Source organism: Vombatus ursinus, unplaced genomic scaffold, assembly GCF_900497805.2.
Source record: "Vombatus ursinus unplaced genomic scaffold, bare-nosed wombat genome assembly UNPS02010788.1, whole genome shotgun sequence".
Classification (NCBI taxonomy): Eukaryota; Metazoa; Chordata; class Mammalia; order Diprotodontia; family Vombatidae; genus Vombatus; species Vombatus ursinus.
Genome location: NW_020950566.1, coordinates 307,688 through 331,737, shown reverse-complemented (window position 1 = coordinate 331,737; position 24,050 = coordinate 307,688).

Genomic DNA, 24,050 nt, shown 5'->3' with positions numbered 1-24,050 from the left:
AGTTGGCTGAGGTATACATTGCAAAAAAAAAAGTAAAATGGCCTAGGGCCATTTTCAGAGTTGAAATCCTAGAAGCTGCCACCTAAGCTCAGCAAAGAAGCTAAGAACAGTACACAGCAATGAGGAGCAACTCAGAAAAGTTGTTACCAAATAGAGAAAGTCCCTTAGCAGAGATGCTTGATAGAGGTGCCCATCAAAGAGCAGGAGGGCCCAACAGAGGGGAAATATGGACAAAGAGAAAAAACACTACAGCATCTTGTGAAGGCAGAGGACATTGGTGCCTCTGCAATGAAGACACATGAGATGTTCCAATGACACATGTTCTTAATACATACATGTTCCCCATTTGTGTGTTCCTTCATGTATGCTTACTGTACATGTGACCCTCCATGTGTGTTCTCTGCCCATGATGAAGTCATGGAAACTGAAACCTTAAAAGGAAAAGACCATGTCTTTGCCCCTGAAACTTTCCCATACAACCCAGCCCCTGAACCCAGCCCCTGGTGTTTGCCTGGGGCTTCTGGCCCATCCCAGTCTACCCAGATACTCAATAATCCTTTTAACTGTCCTTTCATAGTGACCTTAACACTTGACTCTATTCATTGTCTGCTCCTGGCCTACTCCAAACTACCTGCCACTTCTTAATCCCATTCAGATCTTCCCAAAGTCTTTTTCTGTATAAAAGTGCCAATCTTACCCTCCATTAAATTGCAGAGATTCTTAGAATCTCACCTGCTCCTATTGGCAACAAAATAAACCTTGTCTCTTGACTGAAAGAAAGCTTGAGTGGTCGAATTCTTTGGAGGCAGACCTACCTTGTACCCTTGCATTTAGGGGTCCCTAGCACCCCAAACCGCAACAGCCACATTTGTTCCAAATAGATTGCCCCTGAATGTATGTCCCTTAACATGTCTCTTGATATTCCTATTAATGATGAGGTTGGGATCTGGACCCCAAAAAGGAAAAACCCTGGACTTTCTCACATGGCCAAATCTCTGGCATTCACCTAAGGCTATAATCCTAATAAGTGGCTTTTTGTTATCCCTATGCCCAATCTTCCAATTCTGTTACCCTTAACCTAGCCTAGCCCTCCATTGCCTTACCTCCCTATGGCCCCAGCCACTCCCCACCCTTAACCCTAGCTAGGCTCCATTCTCCTTGGCTGTGTGGTTCAGGTCCCAGGCATTCTAGTCATCCCAAACTACTTGGCCACTCCTAGATCCCTCCCAAAGTCTTTCTGTATATAATGTCCATCTTGTCTCCATTAATAGCTGGCCAATGTTCAGACTCCTTGAGTCTGCCCAATATGGTGGATGTTCTAACAAACCCTGTCTTTGGCTGAAAGAAGGCTTGGGTCAAATTCTTTCAGGCAGGACCCGCATGTTGTGATTTTGGGGTCCCAGCACCCCTAAACCTCAACATTTATGTTCCTAAATGTGTCCCCTCCCTAACTAATGGCATGGTAATATGTAAGACGGTATAGCCTTGTATAGATGATGTCCCAAAAATCTTAGTGAAGTTTTAAGCTATTTTAAGCCATTACAAGTGAGTCAAGGGATGGCCCCTTAAATTTAAAAAAAAAAAATCAAACAGGTAGGGGAAGACCCTCAGAGTTGCTGGCCAAAACAGAAACAATTATTATTTACTTCACTCTAAGCCAGAGGGCCCAAAAAGTAATCATTAAGTGGTGCTGGGGCAGGGCCCTATTTTTGTCCATTCAATGACAGCCAGAGTGAATTGGGTTTGAGGCATGGTCTTTAAGAAAGTAGTATAGGCAATCCACCCCAAGGAAATTCAGCCATCAAAATTTACCTTCCTTTGGGCAGAACATGTTCAGGTAAAAGCATGATAACCCATGTGGGGAGAGGGGAAAGGAGGAGGAGAGGAGAGGGCAAGAGAGGGGAGGGAAGGTACTGAGTTGCCCAAGGGGAACTGTCCAGCCGGGTCTTGGACTAATCACAGGTTGTGGTTGATCATTCGTTCTCAAAGAGGACCATGACATCAGGAAGATGTAAGTCATGTCATCATGACTTAAAAGTGAATCAGATGTGAGTGAGAGAGGGCTGTGCAAAGTCACCAGCCTCACTTTCTCCTCCAGAGCATCTGAGTCCAAAACTTAAAACTATACCAAGATTTTTGGGATGCTCTGTATGTGGGGACAAATGTTCTTTTCCACTTTTTAAAAAATTAAATGTCTTTTTCTTTGAACTATGTCCTTTAGTAAAAGAAAGATATTGATGGGAAGTTGTGAAATATAGATGCTGACCTACTAAGTACCTTGAACCTGAGATATCTTCTGGGGTCCCATATGTGAAGGAGATTCCAGAGTTACATGAGTACTATAGTATGTTTGTTTTACTAATATTTCTAATCAAAAGCTTCCTATCTTAAAAGTAAATAGCTTTTCTCTTAGAAAAAAAAGAAAAAAACTAAAATGAGTCATGCTCTATCTTTAGAAAATAACTACAAATCAAATAAATTAATCCATTGTCCCTACTCCAATCTAACTTCTACTCAGCTATCAAACTGCTCTTCCTAAAGGATAGGTCTGACCATCTCACCTCCTTATTCAATAAACTCTGTGACCTCTAGGATCAAAGATAAAATACTCTATTTGACTTTTAAAGTCCTTTATAACCTAATCCTTTCCTAGTCTTCCAATCTTCTTACTTGGAAAAAGACCTTACTGCCCTATACATACTCTATGATTCAGTGACACTGGAGTCCTTGCTGTTCCTCCAACCAGCTCTAGGTCATCCCCTATATCAGGAATTCTCTCCCTTCTCATCTTCACCTCTTGACTTACCCTGACTTTTTTCAGGTCCCAGATAAAATCCCACCTAAAGCCCCTGGTCCTCTCTAATTCTATTGCTTTTCTCTTTGAGATTATTTCCAATTTCCCTTGTTTTATCTTTTTTTTTTCTTTTGGTACATAGTTGTTTTCTTGATGTCTCCTCCACTAGATTGTGGGCCCCTTAAGAGCAGGAATTGTTTATTTTCCTTTCTTTGTATCCCCCTTACTTATCGTTGTTCCTGGAACACAGTAGATGCTTAATAAATGCTTGTTTACTTTACTTGGCTCTCTGAGCCTGTTTCCTCATTTGTAAAATGGAGATAACAATAGAACCTACCTCACCAGGTGGTTATGTTGATCAAATGAGATGATACTTGTAAGGGACTTTTGTTGTTGTTTTGTTGTTCAGTCACGTCCAACTCTTCCTGACCCCATTTGGGGTTTTCTTGGCTGAGATAATGGAGTGGTTTGCCATTTCCTTTTCTGACTCATTTAATAGATGAGGAAACTTAGGCAAACAGGGTTAAGTGACTTGTCCAGGGTCACACAGCTAGTGTCTGAGATGAGATTTGAACTCACAAAGTTGAATCTTCCTGATTCCAGGTCCAGTTCTCTATCCATTATGCTACCTAACTGACCCCTTGCAAACCATCAAAAAGTGCTGCTTAAAGGTGTTCTATAATTATCTGTGGTTCTATTGTATTGAAATTAAATTTCAAGACATTATCTTTTTTTTGGTTTTGTTTTGACCTATCATTTAATAATTGTGGGGTACTAAAGGTATGGAAAACCCTTATCTTCATACAGATGGCATTTTTCTGTAATTGTAATCTTGGAGAGTTACCTAGGGCACAGAGAAATTAAGTGACTAATGTTAAGTCAGTGGCAGGACTTGAAACCATGTCTTCTTCCAACTACAAAACTGAGCTTCTTTTCCATTCTACTATACCACCTCCTTTCAACAGAATATTGATTCAGATTATGAAATTTGACTATGAGGTAGAGACTGACATCTTCATTTGATTGGGAAACTCTCTGTCTCTTAAAGCAATTCCAAAACAGGATTTCAAGAAATGTTTTGAGCAGTAGCAGCATAATGGAAATAAATGAATCATCTAATAAAATGATCCCTTTCAAAGGCAAATGTGAAAGGAATAGCACATTTATTCCTAACACAAATATACAATTCTGACAAGAATATTGTTCTACAAATAGCCATCTCATTAAACAATTAGCTTCTTTACAGTTACAGTCTGAGATTAGAGGTCAGATTCAAGGGAAATGATAAAAAAAATGAAAGCTAAGTTTACTTATTCAATTTCTTAAATCTTCCACAATGAATGTTGTTCTTTAAACCTCATAACTACCTAAGTACCTGTAGAGTGAAAAATGTTTTTCTTTCATGGTTTGTTCTTGATCCCAAAAGATATGGGCTTTTTTTTTTTTTATTTAATGTAACAAGGAAGCAAATATGCTACTTCTTTTGTATGATACTGATAATTCACAGGAGTTTATTGGCTTTTGGGAAAGACATTGTAGTTGTTTTTATCTACTTCTCAAGGTATCCCTTGGGATTCAGTTAATTTAGTATAATAGGAACACGAACATTTGCTATTGAGTTAAGTTTGCTCCAATGCCCACCATCTCTGTCTCTTCCCCCTCCAGGGTTCCCAGGTCCATTCTGAGCCTTCTCTGAGTCACAGAATAATTTTCATGGCTTCTTGCTAATCACCAACAGAATGGCATAGTAAGAATAACAAGCTAAAAGATATTTGAGGAGTAATTATCCCTAGACTCAAAAAGAATCAGTAAAAGATACTGACTGTGTGAAGGGCTAAGAGTGGCTAGGGAGTTTTGGTCAAGAAGAATGAGTCAGTTGATCTTCAGGCTATTTTCAGAATTGTTGAGGAGGTCCCTTCATACCAGCCCAAGACTGTGGGACAAAAAAACTGACAACGGAACTACTCCTGAGCTGGTCAAGTTGGCCTGAGCTGGCTCTTTCTAAAAGAGCTGTGGTAGCAGTAGCACAAAGCAAAAGAGGCAAAGGATGTTAGTCACAAACAACTGACACTCAGGGGAATAGAAGCAGTAGAAAGAAGAATCAAGTGGTACCAAAAACAGTAGGCAGAAAAGAGAAAGGGGAACATTCCCAGAAAAAGTCAGAAGTCATAAGAGCCAGAGCAAAGGGTAAATAAGATATAGACCCACAAAGAAGAAGCGCATAGCTAGATTTTGCCCTTCAATGGTACCCAGAGTGATGTTGACTCTGCAGGTTTTGTAAAGTGGTATGATTTTCTATTAACCTTGAATTGTTTTCCTCACTTAGGAGAGGGAATGTCAATCCCTGGGTAACACTATAAATATGGAGGGACTGTACAAATAGATACCTGGTGAAGGTGGGGCTTATCAGAGGGGTGGTAAGTTCACTATCTCTCAACCCTCACATTCAATCCATTGCCAAGGTCTGTTGATTTCACCATTGCAACATCTCTCCAATAAGCCCCCTTCTCTCCTCTGATGCTGCCACTACTTTTTTCCTTCATAATCTCACACCTTGATTACTGCAGTAGCCTGCTGATTACTGCAATCTGCCTGCCTCAAGTCTCTCTCCACTCTAATCTATCCTCTATTCAGCCGCTAAAGTGATCTTCCTCAAGTACAGGTCAGATCATGTCACCCTGCTGAATAAACTCCAGTGGCTTCCTATTGCCTCTGTTTGGCATTCAAAGCCCCTCTTAACCTAGCCCTCTCCTACATTTATACTCTTCAATCCAGTGACACTAGCTAGCCTACTGACTGTTCCACAAGTAAGACACTCTTTCTCTCGGATCCAGGCATTTTTCTCTGATTGTTCCCCACTCCTGGAATGCTCTCCCTCCACATCTTCACCTACTGTCTTCCCTGGCTTCCTCTAAGTCCCAAAAAAAGCCAGCCCCTCTCAATTCTAACGCCTTCCCTCTCTAAATCATTTCCTATGTATTCTTACAGCTTGTTTGTACAAGTTTGTTTGCTTGTGGTCTTCCCTATTAGACTGTGAGCTCCTTGATAGCAGGAGCTGGGTTGTTGTTATTGTTGTTGTTGTTTTGCCACTTTTTGTATTCCCAGCATGTAGCACAGTATTTGGCACATAGTAGATGCTTAATAAGTGTTTTTCACTGAAAACTCCCTGCCAACTTGAGTTCCAGTTTGACAAAGGGAGCTCAATACCAAGGTGGTACTAACATTATACATCAACTTCATAGGTCCTTGGGAGGAGTGGTACTTGCTAGAGGGGAAAATATTATGACCATCTAAAGGTTCAAGTATAAATTCTTTCTGAATTTTTTGTTGGGTGTAACATGAATTGTTCTATATCTTATGTATTATGAATTTGATGTTTGCATGGCAATTGAGAAAACCTAAACGAGAGCTGATATAAACTGAATTCCTTTATGTCCACGTAGGAAATTCTCTGGGCAGGGGAACATATCATCTAGGTATGTTATGATTGCTGAGTATCCAGAACTGAGCCTAGTTCTCCATTTCTCACATGTATTATGTCAGTAATTTGGATGCAAATATATTTGACTGGCATTCATTTTTTCATCATTCTGAATGTGAGGGAGAACTAGTTAATCTAATTTTCATACATTTGATCTTTATTTGGAACATCTTATTATTGGGATGCTAAGCATAAGCCAAGTAAATTAATTTTTATTTATAGTAATAATATAGAAATTTATATAACTTACATATTTATTATATTTTACATTATTATTAATATATTTCTACATAATAAATAAATGTATGTAATTTATATAATATAGTAACATAATGCAGTGAATAATATAGCCAATTTTCATTCTTCATAAGGACTGGCATTGCCATGTATGTTGTGGTGCCTCCTATCTACAGTTAGCCAACTTTCAAATTCTTAAGTATTACCTTACCCAATAGTGTGCAGAAGTGAAAAATTCCTAGTCAATCAATGTGGTTGCTTTTTAGTAGGTGGTAGAGAAGATCAAAACTAAACAAAATTTAAATCGTATTTAGGGATCATCTGTGAGTTTTACTTTTCTATAGTATTCTAGATTCCCATTAGGATGGATAGTCAAAATTGGTCATATTCAAGCTACATAAAATATAAGCAGATGCTCAAGTATGAGTGTGTATGTGTGTGTTAGCAACCCCAGCTCCAAATGACAACATTTTTTGTTGTTGTTTTAGGTAAACAGTAGCACATCTTTTTGGTACTAATTCCTGTCTTCTCTTTTTTTATGTGTTCTCTATACTAACTTGACTTGCAGGACCCTTGCCCCTAAATTCTTATATGATCTCTAAATGACATGATTGACTCTTCAATGAAAGTAATATAAAAGAGGATTATATAGAGAGAAAAAACAAGACTTGAATGTAGAATTATAATCTCAAGTAAAGAAGGGGCTTCAGAGAACATCTATGGCAAATCTCTCATTTTGCAAAAGAAATTGGGACCCACAGAAATTGTGTAATTTATCCAAGATCATATAAGTAGTTGGTAACAGAGTTTGGATCAAAACCCAGATACCCTGATTTCTCAATCAGGTCAAAAGGAACCACTGAAGTACCTTATATATAATATCTGCAGAGAAGAAGCAGCAAATTTGCTGCTTAAACCGCATTATTAAGATCAGTCATTTATAAGTTTTAACTGATGTGTTTTGCCATCATTAAAGACAGCATTCAGACCCAGAAAAAATGACCAACTGATTAAATTTTCGGAATTATATATGAGTATATACACACACATCTCATATTCCAAAGTCAGAATACAGGCTCAATTAATACTCCCCCTTATTGAAGCCTGTAATTAAAACACTGAGTCTAAATACTCAGAGAACCACAGTTGATGCATGATTAATAATATCAGCTCATTTTTATATACTACTTTTAAGATTTGCAAGGTACGTTACATGCTATTTCATTTGAGTCTCATAAAAACCTTGTCAGTTAAGTAATATTGTTATGCCTGTTTTATAGATGAGGAAACCTGAGAGAGATTAAGTGACTTGCCCAAGGCCATACATGGTGAATAAGCCACAGAAACAGGATTTGAACCCAGGTCCTCCTGACTCAAAGTCCTCTATCCATTACCCTGTATATTAACATGTACCGTATTATAATAATTATAAAAAATATGCAATTGTTCCTCAAAATATAGAAACAGAATGCTGACCTGTGAAGAAACTATACAGCTCTTTTATTGCAGAAAACTTATAACTTACATTTCTCCTTCTTCCTATCCAGCTATCTATCCCATCTCTCCCTCAGTATATCTAAGATTTCAACTTCAGTACACTAGTTACTTGGATGTTCTAATAAGCAAATAACTTTTAAAGATTTAAGAGCTCTGATCAACACAATGATCAACCACAATTCCAGGAGACCAATGATGAAGAATACCATACCCTGACAGAAAGATGATAGACTAAATATGCAAAATGAGACATATTTTCAAACACCAGTATGAGAATTTATTTGATTTGACTGCATATTTGTTACAAGTGCTTTGTTTTTTCTTTCTTTTTTCAGTGAATGGAATGGTTAGAAGGAAATAAAATAAATAATTTTTCATTGAAAAAATAATTTAATAAAAGGAAAAATGTCTACTTTTTTTCCCAGGAATCAATAAAATTTTATGATTAAGGCAATGTAGGAGGGATGAGTCAGCCCCCAAATGTTTACTTTATCGTGAAATGTGAAAATTATTATTTTATTTTTTAAACTTTTTTCCAAATCAAATTAAAATTATTCTGATGCAATTTTGCTCTTGCTGAGCTTACTGAATAACAGATGCTCCAGGTTTGGAGCATCATCAAACTCATCCTATCCCTATGTACTTATAACAGGTTCCAGCAAAAGCTATTTATTTGGGGCAGTCAGGATAGAGTAATGGGAATGGGGGAGATGTTAGCCACCTGCATCATCATTCTTCCTAAACAATACTCTTCTTTTTTATACAATCAAACAATGGAAAGCAATACTATACCATACACACTTAGGGAATTATGTCATTGACTTCATAGCAGCATAGCACAGAATGAATTTGAAGCAATTTCAATTAGTTTCTATAAGATTTTTCTGAAACTAGACCAGAACAATAACATACGCATTGCTCCTGGGAAATACCTGAAAATGATTTATTTTTCTCTTTTCTGTTTATGTACAAATTGTTTAATACTCCAGCAAAATACTCTGATATGAGTGTATGTAAACCTCAGATAAGCTTCTTTAAACCCATCATTTACTTTTGTGGATATGGAGGTTCTGTTGTGACAATCTTTTCAAATGAGGCTTTTCAATAAGACTTTCAGAAACATTTATAATAGTAACAGCTAACATTTATATATCACTTACTATGTGCCAGGTACTGTGCTAAATGCTCTACAATTGTTATCTCATTGATTCTCACAACAGCCCTGGGAGTTAGATGCTATGAATATCCCCATTTAAGAGATAAGGAAATGGAGTCAAGCAGTGGTTAAGTGATTTGCCTAGGATAATATAGCTACTAAGTGTCTGAGGTCAGATTTGAACTCCCTGCATCCAGACCTGGAATTCTATCCACTACACCACCTAGCTGTCCGTACCTATAGGTCTTTGACAATTCAGAATTGACATAATTCAATTAAAAGAGCATTTATTTATTAAGTGCTTACTATAAGCAGACCACTATGCTTAAATGAAGGGGAGAGGTACAAAGTATACTTAAGACTATTCCAGCCCTCATAGACTTTATAGTGTAGAAGGAGACAATAATGCATATCCTTTGGGGCTTAATGATGGCATGGAAGTGACCTTGGGTCCTTGAGGGTTGTGCCAATGAAGAATAAGTTCCATCAGGCCCTATAGTGATAGAGAAAGTTTTAGTAAAGGCCTAATGATAGACTTTATATAAATCTAGCTAAGGTTGGAAAGGCTCCTTACCAGACTGTCTGCAGGGTGAGAAATTTATTAGCAATAGCAACTCCAAAAGACCATACACCACAGAGAGGTTGCAATCCATACAAGTGGAGGGAGTATCCATACCAAGAAATTTATAAATCTTTAGTGCTCTGACATACAATACCTATTCAAATAACTATAATTAAAGGAAATTTTCAATACTTTGACAAATTCATAACTTCATCACTGTAGATGTTTCTTCCATCAGTATAGATCAAAACTCTCTGCCTTTTCTTTCTGGATGATTCTTGTACATTTCCTTTCATAAATTCACTTTTAAGGACAATTCAATGCAACAGAGACTCTCTTCTAAGTATTTTCATATTTTGTTATACTAGTGAAATACTCAGGCTGTTCATCTGTTATCCCTCATTCTCATTATATGATCAACTGACCTCCTTTGTGAGGCATCCACATAGTGAATGATATCATTTGTGTGACTCTTGTGTACTTGGATATACTGATGATATGCTGTAGTCTACTTATTTCCACCACACCTTTGAGTCACTCACAATTTTGATTCAATTCAGATCAACAAATATTTCCTGAACATTTGCTTTGTACAAGGTACTGTACTACACTGAAGGACAGAATGATAAAAACAAGACAATCTTTACCCATAAGAAGCTTATATCATTAAATTATATAGTTTCATGATTTGCAGCCCTATAGTGAGAAAGGAATGTTATTCAAAAGGTGGGCATTTGTGGCAGGGTGGAGCTTGACCCCAATGAAAGTAATGTGCAATTTTGCCCAACCATGTTGTTCCTTCTCTTCCAATTTCATTCTGGGCCATTTCATTGCCGATCTGCATTTTACTTATTCTGAAAAAAAAAAAACACATATTAAGTAACAGCTATATGTGAGTTCTCTGCTTGTTAATGAAGATTCAAAGAAAAAAAATAACAATAATAGCTCCTGCTCTTAAGAGGCTACCTACTACTGGAAAAATGAAAGTGCAAATATTTAAATAGATGAACAGATAGATACAAAGATAGATGGATGGCTGATAATCAAACAAATAAATGAATGAATAGATAAATAGAAGAATAAATGAATGAATTCTTGGATAAATTAGTTGTTGGATGAATGAATGGATAAACAAATGAACCAATGAATGAATTGTATATAGGATACCCCAAAAATCTTAATAGTCTTATATAGCATGATTATAATAGCGTTATTCTAGGGATCATATCTGTGTCATCCAATAAAGTCTCATAGCTCAGACCCCTAGCTTGCTGGCTGCTCCCCTTCATTCTATACTTTAAAGTCATTTGCAAGGACATGCTGTATGAAAGCTTTCTTGAGAATGGAAGAAATAAAGCAAGTTGATATTCTTGCCTCTTTCCGTTATTACCTACATGACCTCATACAAGTCACTTAACCTTTATGAATGTCAGATAATAAAATGAAGCAACATAGGACTTTTCCATTAATAAATCTTTTTCAGAGAAATTTTTGTGGGTGTAATGTGTGACTACTTCAGAGAGTGAGAACTTGAAATATCCATTGGTGTCTTTCAGAGGCAGCAGGGATACATGGTAGCACTAGTGTTAATTTCACATCCACAGAATCACCAAATCTGGGAGATGGAAAAGAACTCAGCATCCATTTCATCCAACCTTTGCCCTAAAAAATCTCCACTATAACATAGCAAACATATCTGTGTGAACCACCACTTCTGAAGGCACCCCATTGTACTTTTAGAATGGGCTGATTTTAATAAGGTGGTTTTTTTTCCCCTGACATCAAGCCTTAATTTGTCTTTTTGCAACTTTCACCCATTGTTCCTTCTAACCCCTTTTCTGCATGTAACAGGTGTTTGGTGCATGTGAAGTGTAGTGAGTGTTTAGCATGTGCCCAGATCGCTCCAGATGGAGGTACCTATGTGGGGGACTCCAGGGACATACTTTTGTGAAACAGGTAGACTGGGATCTCTCACTTGGGTTTTGTTAAAGTGATATGAGCATGAGTCAAACACTTATTAAATAGATAAAAGTACTTCAGGTACTAGAAGACAGCTATCTTATCTCCCCAGTCTTCTTTTCTCCAGACTAAATATGCCCCACTATTGCATCCAGACAAGTACTGTTCTCCTCCATGATCCCTGGCTCTCTTTTCCTCTTGCTTTTGGGTACATGATTTTATTTTTGCTTTTGTTCCTTTAAAAAAAGGAAAACAAACCTGAGGGGCTGTCCCCTCCTCACTCACTCCCACATCTCATGAGATGTAAACTACCTCAATCTCTTAGTTCTGTCAAGGCATTTGAAAAGAAGAAAGGTAGAATTTAAAATGAGGACATCCTTTCTTCAACCTCACTCTTCATTTTCAATCTTAGCTCCTCTTTTAACCCTCCCCCTCCAGCTCTTTACATCAAGGACCCAGGAAAGCATACTGCTCAACTGTACTTGCCCCAGTCTCTCTCTTAGTCACACTGCTCACAGAAAATTATCATTTAAAGTGGGATATAACACTAACAATTTGAGAACAGCCAATCTCAGGTATTTTTGACGGACAAAATCTATGGACTGACCATCAGACTATCTAGTATAATCTTAGTGATACATATGCCTCATTTATATGGTTTTTTCTGTGTGGATTTTTAAGTTAATCTCTTTTGAATATATATTGATCACCCTACTGAGGTCTTATAATGTTCCCACTTGCACCATGATATCTGCAAAGATCAGCATCTAGAGAACCTCATAATCCAAAGAGAATCTCTCTGCCATTTTAACTTTCCATAAGACATACTCCAGAGGTCCTTGAAATAGGATATATACTGACTCTAGGATAAAAGGTACAGTAAAAATACTGGTTCTGATCATTACCATTTCTTAGGCAACTCAATTAGCAAGCATTTATTAAGCATTTACTATGTACAAACACATAGTAAATGCTGAAGATACAAAGAAAGGCAAAAACATGATCCCTACCCTCAAGGAGCTAATATTCTAATGGAGGAAACAACATATAAACAATTATGTACATACAAGATACATACAAAGATAACTGTAAATGAGAGGTAATCTCAGAGGGAAGGCAATAGGGCAGAGGGGAGGATCAGGAAAGGCCTTTTGCAGAAAGTAGAATCTGAGCTGAGTCTTGAAGTGAGCTAGGGAAGCCAGGAGGTGGAAGCAAGAAAGGAGAGTGTTCTAGGCATGTGAAACAGCCATTTAAAAGGCATGCAGTCAGGAGATGGGAGTGTTGAATGAAAGAAACATCAAGAAAGCAAATGCATGTGAAAAGAAGTGTAATAAAACTGGAAAGATAGGAAAGACCCAGTTTATTAAGGTATCTCAAAACCAAACAGAGCATTTTAAATTTGATCTCAGAGGTAAAGGGAGCTATTGGCTTTTACTGCATAGGGAAATAAAATGATTGAACCTGTGACTTAGGAAGATCACTTTGGCAACTGAATGGAGGACAGACTTGAAATAGGTAATGATTTGAGGCAGGGAGATCAATTAGAAGGCTACTCTTAGTAGCTCAAGAGACAACGGATGAGGGTCTTTATGAAGATGATGGGATATGCACAAGAGATGATGTTTAAGATAGAAACAAGACTTGGTAACAGATTTGATATGTGGCATGAATGCAAGGGAACAGTCCAAGTGACACCAAGATTGTAAATAAGCCTCAGTGACTGGGAAGTTTAACTAGTATAAGATACTCCCTACAATAAGGTCAAAGAAGAAAAGAAACTGCCTTAACCAATAAATGTTTCTCCTCCTTGCCAAGGGCAATATCAGTTTAGAATGCAAGATCATTTTAAAGACATGATGGAAGATTATCAGTAGAAATAACTCACAGTACAAAATAATACATGACAAATGCATAAAAAATAGAAGAAAATACTATGTGAGGTCTGAGAGGGGAAAAATAACATCGACGGGAATAGATTGTTCTTTTATTTTCAAGTAATTTAAAAGGTTTTTTTAAAATAAATCATTAGTTTTCTATGAAATACTAATGTTTGTACATTACACATGAAGAATGATTTTAGAATTGTTGAAATTTATTTTAGAACTCAAAGGTGTCTTCAATCTATATGCTTATTGCCCTAGGTAATAGTCTATGCTAATATTCAAAAGGCTAACAATCTGCTATATAAAAAAGGCATAGATCATGAGGATTAAAATGGAATCTTCAGAGCTAATCAAGTATAATTCATTTACAATGACATTCAGAGAGATGGAGTGACTGAAGGTCATATAGCTAGTCAGAATTCCCATTTCCTGTGCAATCATCTTTCTCCTAGACCAATACCATGCTACTACCTCTTGTTCATCTGAATATGTTTAAATTGTGTCATCATATTATGCTTAAATATAGGGTACACCAAAAGTAAAGAAATGAGATAGAATTTTTAGTAGTTCCTGAATTCCTTTAAGTAAATTCTATATTCCTCAATTTAATAACTTTTGAATTCCTTTTCAGTATTATAGCTGTATTATTCTGAACCTGCTCCCCTACCATGACTACCCATCTCTTTTTTTTTTTTTTAACTTAAAGAGAGAAAGTGTTAGGAGCTTTGTTTTTTATTGAAGCAGGGATTAAAAGGAGGCATTGGAGTCTCTGCCTGGGTGATGAGACAGATTTCTCTTTTCACTTTTTCTTTTTCCCCTCACTTCTCCTCTCACTATGGCTTATCTCTCTCTCTCTCTGTCTTTCTGTCTCTCTGTCTCTGTCTCTGTCTCTCTCTGCCTGTCTCTCTCTCTCTGTCTCTCTTTCTCTCTCTCTGTCTGTCTCTTTGTCTGTCTGTCTGTCTGTCTCTCTCTCTTTCTCTCTCTCCTCACACATGCACACACACACCCACACCCACAGACCCACACCCACCTCTTTTAATGTAACCTTCCACTGCCACATATACTCTTCCCAACATACATACTACAAAATTGAAATACTGTCATTTTATCATTATACTAACACTTATTCATATAGATACACCACAAACAGACACAAAAATGCCACAAAATTCTCATTGAGGTCTTACTATGTCAAAAAGGATTTACTAAGCTGGAAAAGCTTCAAGTATGGGTTTGGTGAAACAGACCACTAGCAAATGGATGCTATGTGACAAATTTGAGAATCTTGGCAACCCATGAAATAGACAGTAACCAATAGCTTGTGGCCTTCTGATGCTTCCTTAGAGATGTAGCAGATTGGAAGAAAAAGTGATCAAGGATGCTTAGAATCATTGTTCTTAGGAATATCTACTAAAACCATTGGTATTCTTCAGACATGATTTTGGTTCAATGACCCCAGAGCTAGTGCTCAGAGGAGAAACTGAACAATTGGGGAGAATGAAGCATACTCATATTGAAATTCTTGCTTTAAATGAAGCTATAAGAGATAAAAAAAAAGTTGCAGCTAAGTGGAAAGAAAGTTTACAGGTTCTCCTTAGAGAAACTAATAAGAAATTTAGTTTCATTATGGGTAGAAAATCAGAAAGAAAGTTCATTTCATTTGGACATTGGTCATCTAGTAGTCACAATGAGTGAAGCAAACATATTGCTATGAAAATAATAATTACAATACATTCGTGTTACATTTAGACTCTACCTCCTCACATTTATTTAGCACTTTAAATGCTAATATTTACAAAGTTCATTCCTTAGAACAACTGACTGAGGTAATTAAAATTTATATACAAACATTTGTAGAGGATGAAGAAATATAAAAATTCTCTGAATTCAATAAGCTCCACTACCACGTTACTGAATAATGTCAACAGAAAATTGACACAGGGGAAATGTGACGCAAACTAAGTGTGAAAATACAATTAGGCATCAGGAATGAATATTTTCCTTAAGAAAGTAGGAAGACACCAAATATGCTGAACATTAACACACATGAGGAAATTGATATAAGAAAGGGAATTACTGGTTGCCGGTGTAGTAATTATTCAAGAATGAGCTATCTACATGTGGTTCAATCATGTACTGTCTACAACGAAGATGAAAATCAATAGAATTTGTTTTAAAGCAAGAAAAGGGAAAAATATAACATGCAATTACATCAGTTCCAACACAAGGGATATAAATAGTCAATGCCAAATATTGGGAAATGGGCAAAAGTAAAGATAGAGACTCTATTTTGATTTCTTTTTTAAAACAATTTTATTGATATTTCTTTCTTTTTTACATCACCAGAGTTTCTTTCAGTGTCCTTTCCTGTACCTCCAGTCATATAACAAATATTATTTTGAAAGAAAAAAGAAAAGAAAATTATGATGAAGGGGGAAAATAAGCAAAACACTAATATAACAAATAAGTCTGGAAACATGTGAAATATTCCATACTCATGAACTTCCCACCTCTGAAAATGAATGAGGTGAGAGTGTCATCTTAACTCTTCTTTGGGGCCAGGCTTATTATTTGTAAATCTACAGCATTCACTTTTGATTGATTTATGCTTGTGGTTCCATTTACATTGCTGTAGTCATTTTGCATATTGTTTTCTTGGCTGTAATTAATTCATTCTGTATCAGATCATGTAAATAGTTCCATGTTTCTTTGTCTTCATCATATTTGTAATTTCTTACAGCACAGATAACTATTCAACTACATTCATGTACCACCCCTTGTTTAGCTATTCCCCAACCAACTGACATATTCTTTGTCTCCAATTCTTTTCTATCATAAAAAGTAGTGCTATAAATATTTTGTTGTATTTGAGGACTTCATTCTTGTCAAAGACCCTAACAATGTAATGTCTAGGTCAAAAAGTATGGATGTTATAGTCATTTTATTTGCATAACTCAAAATTGCTTTTCAAAGTGATTGAACTACTTTGCAGCTCTACCAATACTGTACCAGTGTACTTATCTTCCCCCAATCCCATATCTTGGTTTCTTATAGAAGATTGATCAAGGCAAAATAGACCTCACAAAAAAGTCCAGAAACTGCCTCACCAAGAAAATAATTGATTTCCTTGCCAATCAGAGATGTTGTGGGGAAGGGAAGGGCAATACAAGGTTAGAGTGCAAGCCCATTTGTGAAATTTTATGGAAAGTCAACAAATTAACAACAAGAATTTATTAAGCACTATGTGCTAGACACTGTTCTTAGGGCCCAATGACATGAGATGACAAACAGTATAAACTCACGAAATAGTAAATAGCAATTGAGGGAAAAATTGGTATGGAGTTCTTAGGACTCGAATACAGTAACACAAATCATCCCAAGACCTTTTATAAATCAAACTGGATGAATAATATATAGGTGTGAAATGAAACAGATCTGACCTTTCAATGGTAATTTTTTCTCATTAGTGGTGATAATGGAATACAATATTTGGACTCAATCTCCTTCATATCCTATTTACAATGTGAGGAAATGGCAATAGCAGTTGAACAGATAAAACTAGGAAAAACATCTAACCAAACATATAAAAAAGAAATTCATAATGATAAAATTTTGCAATTAATTAAATTAATTCAATAAAACTTTGAAGGTACTGGGGGATCTGTTTTCAAGGTATCAAAAAGAGGAAAAGATCCAAAAGAACTGAAAAGGTCAGAAACAGAACCTTTACTTTTTAAAAAATGGTACTTAAAAAAATAGCAACAACTAAGACTCACACATTCTTCATCTCCATAAATTTATAGAAATAGTCTGTGTTGACGTACAAGGTACCCTGAATGGATGCATCATAAGGGAAGAATAGGGCTTCAGAGGTTGTTATAAAGCAGGCTATACCTTTTTAAGAGGACCTGCTTTGTTATTTTTGTTAATTTTTTATAAGTATTTGATTCAGAATAAAATGTTTAAGGTTCTCCTGAAACATGGTATCCTCAATTCCTATGCTAAAATCAGACAAGATTCTATGACAGATGCAGTCACTCTCTTAATAGGGGACAAAATAGACAAATATTTGCTTCCTTTAGGTGCTTATCATTATCTTTGAGGATATCCTTTGAAGACTGAAAATAGAAGGATCCTAATCTATTCAGCACAATTCAGCAAACATCTTTAAGTACCTACTATGTGCAAGAGACTACCATAGAGGTGTACAAAGACAAAACTGAAATTACCCCTGAAAAGATTACATTCCTTTAGAGGCTTATTACATGAGAACATAAAAACAAATAGAAAGTAATATGAGGAGGGAGAGAGTGTTAACAAGCAGAGGAGCCTAGGAAGACTTCATAGAAGAGGTGGCACTTAAACTGAGCTTTGAATGAAAATAAAAATTCTAAGGATTGGAGAAAAGGAAAGAGAGCATTGCAGGCAAGGGGATGGCTTGAATGAAATCATTGCGATGCACATAAAATGTCAAGTCTGGGGAAAGCTAATATTAGGCATGTTTGGCTAGAATACAGCCTACAAAGTGGGGAATGATATGAAATAAGGCTGGAAAGGTAGGTTGGAACCAAAATACAGAAAGTCTTAAACAACAAACAGGAGTTTTCACTTTATGATTACAATTACTATTATACTGTTAGTCAAACTATTGCAATATACTGGGTGAATACAAATTAGGGTCAATATTAGGGTGATTGGCTAACTGAACCAAAGGATACAGATACAAGAGATGTTGTTGAAGTGGAATATACAAAGCATGACAACAAACTAAATAGGGGTGGGGAAGGAATGAGGGGAAAAGAAAACTCAAAGTGACTCCAAAGTTGTAAATTTGAATGACTGAAAAGATAGCAGTCTTTTGAACAAAAATAAAAGTGTTTTTAAAAGGAATATAATTAGAGTGAAAGATAATGAAATATTAGGGATAGATATATAGATTTTAGTGTTATCTGCATAGATATTAAAACGGGGAGGAGGAGCTGATACGGCCGCCAATGTAGAGAATAATAGAAAGAGGAAAGAAGAGAGTCCAGGACAAAGTCTTAGGGAATATCTGTGTTAAGCCAGAGCCTGGAGATGGATGATCTCCAGAAAAGAGGAATGAAAATAGTAAGGACTTTTTGTAGATGGCAGAGACCTCGATATGTTTATAAGCAGCAAGAAAAAGTTTAGCATATAAGGAGAAATAGAAGGTAAAAGAGGGGGAGAGAGGGTATGATCAAACACTCAGAGAAGATAGAGAGGAGTGGCATCAAGGGTACAAGTAGAGAGACTTGACTTTGATAAAAAGAAGGACTCTTAATCAGAGAAAGAAGAGAATGTGAGAAGTTGTAGTGGGGGTTTAAGATATGGAACAGAGGCAACTCATAAGGGATCACCTCAATGTTCTCAATAGGGTAGGAGGTGAGGTCATCTGCCGAGACAGGAGAGAGACAGTAGCACAGGTGGCTTGAAGAGAAAGGAGAAGGTTTGGAGCAGACAATGCAAAGACTTTGACAAAGAGTCAACCAGGAGAAAAGAGGAGGATTGGAATGTAGGTGACTCTTTCTATGAATTTACTGAAAGATAAAAATCACATGGGATGAGACGTGTTAGAGTTGCAATGTATACTACTAGAGAAAGTAACAAAACTAATTAGATAACAGATATAATTAAATAATTACTTATGTACCTAAAGCTGAATATTGAACTAGTGCAGAACTTAGCAATGAAGAGGACATGGGTTTAAATCTTACCTTAGAAATTTACATGCTGTGTGATCGGGGCAAGTGCCTTAACTTCCTTGGCTCCAAATTTTTGCATCTCTTAAATAAGGCCAGGATAATTGCTACCTCATAGACTTTTTGTCAGGAGAAAATTATATATTTAACACACTTTGAAAACCTTAAAGTATTACATAAACATCAGCTATTGTTCCCAACTGTTACCGCACCATAATTATTGCTTCAATTAAATATGTCTCTAAGGTTAGACCTGAGGGGGGAGGGAGAGAAGGAGAGAGAGACAGTGTGTGTGTAAGATTTGTATGGGGGCATAATTATCTTCACACACTCTCACTAATGTGAAACATACTCAATAAAGTCATCTAATCCCTGGAAAATTCCTGTCTTTTTAAGTTTTCAATTATGCTGCTTAGAGGCTACATTTTTATAAGTTTAAGAGTAATTTGAAATTTTACCACTAGATGGAGCAGAACTACATGAAGAACTAAAGGCTGGAAAAGGGTGATTATGTAAAATTGTAGGTGTCTGCTGTGAATGATCAAAGAAAGCAGGATGTGTTTACAGAAGAGACAATAACAGCCATCCCCATAGGACGTCAGCACTGAGTATGATCTAGACCAAAGTCTCTTTGCATTCCTTTAGTGAAGGGTCTCATTAATCAAACACATAACAATTTAAGAATAAAACTTAAAATGTTAAATGGAGGAACTGTCTAGGGTGCCATCTGGATTTTTTTTTACAAAGTGTACAAAGATTTGTCACTGAGAAAAGACATTATAAGGCATTCCCAAGTACACCTGTTGAATAAATAAATCTATGCCTAAGTTCCCCTGTCTCCTTCATCAGTGACAGCCATGTTTGGAAATGACAGTTATTCCTGAACTGCCCACGACATTACCAAAAAGTTGGGTATACGCTACGGATTTAGTTTGTCAAATTCATAACAATGGTTCACTGCTTCTGAATATTTCATCTATGCTGATAGATATTTACTTCTGACACTATACTCCACATCACCCATAATCCCAACCCTGATACTTCTGCCTCCCTGCACTGGCCTGTGAGAACCAAAGCCTGCTGATAATCACCATTGCTGGAAACCTCTTTCCCTGCACTCTTTTCTTAATAACTTGATTCCATCCCTGCTTGAACATAAGGAACAGTTGTCATGGGAGCCCCTGACCTATCAAGTTATGCCTCAACTACACCTGCCTCTGCAAAGTTCTAGAGCCTTTGACTTTCCTCAAGCCTTTCTGCCTAAGTGCTTTCCTGACTCAATTTGACTTTGTCTTCACTTCCACCCAGTGATCTAGGCCATGAAGTCTTTCTCCTGTGCGCTAAACTAGGGCCTCAAGCTTAACCATACCGGTATGGAGGAGGGAGCAATAGATATTGTTGAAGTGCCTTTTGTCACTAGGAGTCTGTGAGAAGAAATCAATTAAAATTTTAAAAATATTGACTATATAGGTAACTAATTCAAGTATATGAAACCAAAAGACATTTCCCCAATGGATAAGTAGTTCAAGTATATTAACATATAATTTTCAAGAGAAAAAATTGTTATCTAGTAACAATCATTTGAAAGATTGTTCCAACTCACTACTAAGATAAATGAAAGTCAAAACAACCAGGGGCAGCTAGGTGGCGCGGTGGATAGAGCACTGACCCTGGATTCAGGAGGACGCGAGTTCAAATCTAGCCTCAGACACATAACACATACTAGCTGTGTGACCCTGGGCAAGTCATTTAACCCCATTGCCTAGCCAAAAAGAAAAAAAAAAGTCAAAACAACCCTCAAGTTTCAACTCACATACAGCAAATTGCAAATATGACAAAATATGGAAATAGTAAATGTTGGAGGAGTTTTGCCACCCTAATGTATCATTGAGGAAGCTGCAAATGGTCCAACCATTCTGGAAAGCAATCTGAAAATATGCTAAGATGTGGTTAAAATGCACCTGCCTCCTGACTCTGGCATCTTATTGTTAAAAATCTACCAAGTGGGGCAGCTAGGTGGAGCAGTGAATATAGCACCAGCCTTGAAGTCAGGAGGACCTGAGTTCAAATCCAGCCTCACACTTGACGTGTACTAGCTGTGTGACCTTGGGCAAGTCACTAACCCCGATTGCCTCACCAAAAAAAAAAAATCTACCAAGGAGGTCAATGATAAAAAGGGTAGTCTCATGCATATCAAAATACTTAAATGGCAGCAATTAAATAGTGGCAAAGTACTGGAAACAAATGATGGTGCATTAATGTAACAGTATTACTGCACTGTAGGAAATGATGAATATAGTGTAAACAAAGAAGCATAGGAAGACATATTAACTGATGCGAAGTGAAGCAAGCAGAAGCAGGAAAATACTACACACAATGACTACAATCTAAATGGGAAGGATGATAAAATAATTGAAACTAGATATTATGAAATTATAATAATTATGCTTTGCCCACAAGAAGAGATCTTCACTAAGAGCTCTCTCTATTGCCCTCCTTATCTCTGATATCATCTCCCAAAATCTTCTCTTTCACTCAAGTCTCTAATGATGAGATAGTCCTTCTGCTCACTGAAGCAAAACCCTCTACACGTACTCCTTGATCTCATCTTCTGTAGTAGATTGATCCCACCTTTATCTGCCTCTTTCTGTCTCTATCTCTGTCTCTGTCACTGTCTCTGTGTGTCTAGCTCTTATCCGCTATCTCTTCTTATCTACTACTTCCTCCCCTACAAATATCCATAAGTTTCCTCCATTCCTAAAAACTCTTGCTCGATCCAACCATTTTTCAACAGATATCATGCTGTATCTCTACTCAGCAAAACTCCTTGAGAAATAGTTATCTACAATCTTTGATACTTCTAACATCTTTTCTCACTCTTCTAAATCTACAATCTGGCTTCTGAACTCATTATTCAACTAAAACTGCTTTCTCCAACTTATCAGTAATCTCTTAATTGCCAGACCTAATGATCTCTTCTCAATCATCATCCTTCTTGTCCTTTTTTACAATGTATATGTCTGACTACCTTCTCCTCCTATATATACTCTCTTCTCTGGGTCTTCTTAACTTTACTTGCTTTTGGTCCTCTTTCTACCAATCTGACCCCCTCCTTCTAAGTTTTTTTTTCTAGATTATCACCTATATTATGCCTAATAACTATGGATGTCTCCTATGTTTCTGTCTTAAGACTTCTTCTCTTTTCTCTCCATACCTTCTCACTTAGAGATCTCATCAGCTCCCATAGGTTTGATGTTCATCTTTATGTAGTTGATTAATAGATCTATTTATCTACCCTTACTCTTTCTTGAGCTCTAGTCCCACATCATCAACTTCCTACTGGACATTTTAAATTTGATACTCTATAGGCATCTTAGACTCAAGATGTCCAAAATAGAACTCATTGTTTTTTCTCCAAAACCTCATCCCTCTTTCAAATTTTCCTATTATTGTGGAAGGTACCATTCTTCCAGTCACCTCGGTTCACAACTTTGGTATCATCCTCAAATCTTCTCTCTTGCTTACCTCAATCAAGCAGTTGCTAAATCCTGTAACTTTTCCCATCAATATTTCACATATCTATCTATCTATATCTATCTATACCTATATCTATATCTATATATGTGTGTGTCACCTTTCCCTCTAATCAATTAGCACCCTAGACAAAGCCTTCATTACTTTTGCCTGTACTATTGTAATAGCTTTATGATTAGACACCCAGAGTCAAAGTTTTCCCACTTCAATTCATGTGACAGTTCAGCTAAATTGGCTTATTGATGTTCCTCACACATCCCCACATGGGATGCTGTCCTTGGCTTCAATCATTTCTCTGTCTACTTTTTATCCATGAGCAATCTCATCTACATCAATGATTTAATATTCTCTCTCCTCTCTAGAGGACTTCAGTGAATGTTTCTCTACAAATGACACTGAGATTTGTATATGTAGTCCTTATCTCTTCCCTGAGTTTTAGTCCCAAACTTCTAGCTATCTGATGTCCATCTGCTTCAGAGGGTCCAACAAGCAATTCAATCCCAATATTGTTTTAAACTGAACTCATTATCTTTCTCCAAAACTCCCACCTTCCTCCCAACCTCCCTTTTTCTGTTGTTGCTAACATCAGCCTCCCAGTCACCAAGACTGAAAACTTAAAAATCATCCTTTACTCTTCCCTTTCCCATCTTTCACAATCAACTGCCAAATCCTCTATCCTATAAAATCATCTGCTAATATACATATAGATATATGTTCATTTATCTATTGGTGTATATGCATCGCATAATATATTCTTTTCTGATATATTGGTCTGACCATCTCTCCCCTGCTCTAAAATTTTAAGGGGCTATCCTTTGGGAAGGCCATACAAACTTTTTAGCTTGACATTTAAAGTCTTTCACAATCTAATTCCAACCAATCTTTTCAACTCTTATTTCACACTATTTCTCTTTCATGCATACTACTTTATAGCCAAACTATTTCTAGATGTACAACCAATTTCAATAGCCCCTTTCATAGAGGTTTTACATAAATGCTATTACTGTATCTCTAAGAGACGTGTAGAATGTGGAGAATAATAGGTTAACTGACATTCTTCGAAGATCCTGGAGTGACACTATTATGAATGATGGTTTGAGGGAAAATAAAGAAGAGAAAGAGGAAAGATAAAGAGAACTTTTCTGGAGAGAATTATTTTAATCTTTATTTTGAGAAGAGAATTTATATTGAGAAGAGAATTTCTGAGAAGAGACTTTAATCAGTATC